This window comes from Babylonia areolata, chromosome 12 (assembly GCF_041734735.1).
Source record: "Babylonia areolata isolate BAREFJ2019XMU chromosome 12, ASM4173473v1, whole genome shotgun sequence".
Taxonomy (NCBI): Eukaryota; Metazoa; Mollusca; class Gastropoda; order Neogastropoda; family Buccinidae; genus Babylonia; species Babylonia areolata.
The window spans coordinates 33,776,477-33,779,921 of NC_134887.1; positions in this window are offsets into that span (position 1 = coordinate 33,776,477).

Sequence of the window (3,445 nt, forward strand, 5' to 3'; positions counted from 1 at the left end):
TGTTGTTGTTGTTGTTGTTGTTGTTAATGTCGTTTCGTTTGATGTCACTTAGATTGTGAGCACTGGCATAAAAGCGTATACTGTAACTAAGACATTTTCTATGCTTACCTATGGTTATTTCCATTGTGTTTTGTGATCGTCGGGAGAAGGACCGTAGGGCTCATTAGGCATGCTTGTGGATTCTTCTTCTTTCTTCTCCTTCTCCTTCTCCTCCTTCCCCTTCTTCCCCCCCCCCCCCCACCCCCCCCCCCTCCTCCTCCCCTTCTTCTCCCCCCCTCTTCCTCCTCCTCCTCCATCTTCTTCTTTTTCTCCTCCTCCTCTTCTTCCTTCTTCTTCCCCCCTATTCCTCTTCCTCCTCCTTCTCCGCCCCCCTCCGTCCTCCTCCCTCCCCCCTCCCCCCCCCCCTCCTCCTCCTCATTCTCCTCCCCCTCCTCCTCCCTTCCCCTCCCCCCTCCTCCTCCTTCTTCTCCTCCTCCCCCTCCTCCTCCACCTCCTTCTTCTCCAGCCCCTTCTCCTCCACCTCCTCCCTCCCCCTGCCCCCCCTCCTCCTTCTTCTCCTCCACCCCCTCCTCCACCCCCTCCTCCTCCCCCCCTCCTCCTCCATCCCCCTTCTTCCTCCTTCTCCTCCTCCCCCCCTCCTCCTCCTCCTCCTTTTTCCTCTTCTCCTCCTCTGTGAAGAGTCACTGGGGCACGGCACAGACAGCAGAACTGCTCACTGGACTGGATTCTCTCGGGTCTTGCTGGTGGGAGTGTCACAAACCCTGGGTCTCTGCCCCACCTTTGGCTGTTAGTCCACACATCGTTGTCTCACACACACACACACACACACTGCCACTGCTTGTGCCTTGATCACGACATGCCATTGTTGTTGTAAAGGAAACGGAGAGAATATTCAGCTTGGAACCTCCATGATCGATCATCTCCCACTACACAACTGCAACCCTCGCCCCCCCCCCCCCCCCGGCCCTCCCCCACCCACAAAAAAAGAAAAGAAAAAAATGAAACGAACAGAAAATGGACGGTAGAAGTTGGGAGACGTAGGGGGAGAGACAGAGAGAGAGACAGAGACAGAGAGACAGGGAGAGACAGACAGAAAATGGAGGGTAGAAATTGGTAGACGTAAGGGGAGAGACACAGAGAGAGACAGAGACAGAGAGACAGACAGAGACAGAGAGCAGAACTCAGAACATAAAAAAAAGCGTTTTGAGTTCTAATTCAAGAATTAAGGCATGCCCTATTCTTCCAACCTGTCCTTGCTGATGTACATTACTGCGTTACAACAGAGTGCACACGCACTGTGAAAGAAGAAGAAATACTGTGAGAAAAAGATGGCGGCGACTTGATGAAGAACACACACACACACACACACACGCACGCACGCACGCACGCGCACACACACACACGCACGCACGCACGCGCGCACACACACACGCACGCACGCACTGACACACACACACACACACACACAGAAGTGTTCGTGTCGATTCTCCTTTCTTCACCGCGTTTCACTGCGACCGCCACTCTAATTCCATCGCCACCCCCCAACCCCCCCCCCCCCTCTCTCTCTCTCTCTCTCTCTTTTCCTCAAACTCATCTTCAGCCCCACTCTACTCCTTCCTCCCGCCACCACCCTACCCCCGCCCCCCCCTCTTCTCTCACGCACGCCCCTCACTCCATCACCACCCGCTCCCCCACCCCTCACCCCTCCCCCCTGCCACCATCTCTTTCCCCACCCTCGCATTTCTCTTGCGCCATGTTGAAAGTTTTTAAGATTTAAAAAAAAAAAAATTATTACACACACACACACACACACACACACATATATATATATAATGAATTTAAAATAAAAAAGAAAAAGGAAAACTAAGCGCGTTGGGTTACGCTGCTGGTCAGGCATCTGCTTGGCAGATGTGGTGTAGCGTATATGGATTTGACTGAACGCAATGACGCCTCCTTGAGCAACTGATACTGATACCGGTACTGGTGTTGGTTTTTTTTTTTTTGTGTTTTTTTTGTTTTGTTTTGTTTTGTTTTGTTTTTTTGTTTGTTTGTTTTGGGGGTTTGGTTTTTGGTGGGTTTTTTTTTCTTTTTTTTTTGTTTTTTTTTTCTTTTTTTTCCCCCCAACATCGCAGACTGTTACGTTAGAATGAGAAGAGGAAAGTTCCATTTCAGAACATGGAATAATTATATAATCATCACCTGGAGTCGTTCTGTCCTAATGGTTAGATGTATGTCGATTTCTGGCATTCTTTGTCTCTTTCGCAACATTATTGATGATTTTTTTTTTTTTTTTTTTTTTTTTAATGACAGGCACCTGCTGAGATCCAGAGTGTGCTTTGTCTGATACCTTTCCAGTTTCAAAGAGATGGTCAAATTGTTTGTAGTTGTATTTGTATTTCTTTTTATCGCAACAGATTTCTCTGTGTGAAATTCGGGCTGCTCTCCCCACGGCAGAGAGAGCGCGTCGCTACACTAAAGCGCCACCCATTTTGGGGGGGTATTTTTTCCTGCCTGCAGTTTTATTTGTTTTTCCTATCGAAGTGGATTTTTCTTCAGTATTTTGCCAGGAACAACCCTTTTGTTGCCGTGGGTTCTTTTACGTGCGCTAAGTGCATGCTGCACACGGGACCTCGGTTTATCGTCTCGTCCGAATGACTAGCGCCCAGACCACCACTCAAGGTCTAGTGGAGGGGGAGAAAATATCCGCGGTGGCTGAGCCGTGATTCGAACCAGCGCGCTCAGATTCTCTCGCTTCCTAGGCGGACGCGTTACCTCAAGGCCATCACTCCACGTATTTGACCCGTATCCTCGGCATCACTTAGCTGCTTCCAGTTCTTGCCATGCCCGTCCATGCATAGAAAGAATGGAGTAGAAAAAAGAAAAAAAGATGGAAAATCTTTTCAAAACGAATTCTACCGCTGAGTTCATGAACAGCACTTTATTGAACATTCAGTGTCTCTATCATTAAACATTAAACATTTGGCAAAGAAATGTTTACGGAATTTTTTGGGGGGTATTTGAGCTAAAAATATTAAAGAGAATGTGTGTGTGTGTGTGTGTGTGTGTGTGTGTGTGTCCACCACTGACGGAAACCCGGAAGTGACTCACGCGCTGCAGAATTGCAGGTGTCCTGTCTGGGTGTTCATCCCAGCATGATCAACCAGCGACAACACCGAGCGGTCCCTTTGGACAAAGGGCACCAGAACTGCGGCAGATAAAGTAAAAGTTACAAATGTCACAAAAATTCCAGTGTCAAAGCCCGGACAGTGTAAAACTTCTCTCTTTTATATATATATATATATCTAGGACTATGGAAATTCTTTTTGAAATAGACCCACATAGAATATGCTTATTTTTCCAGATCCAACTTGAGACACTGTCAAAACTTACTCCCACACAGACTACCTGGTCTTTCGAAAAACAAAATCTCGATCGAGACAGGTCA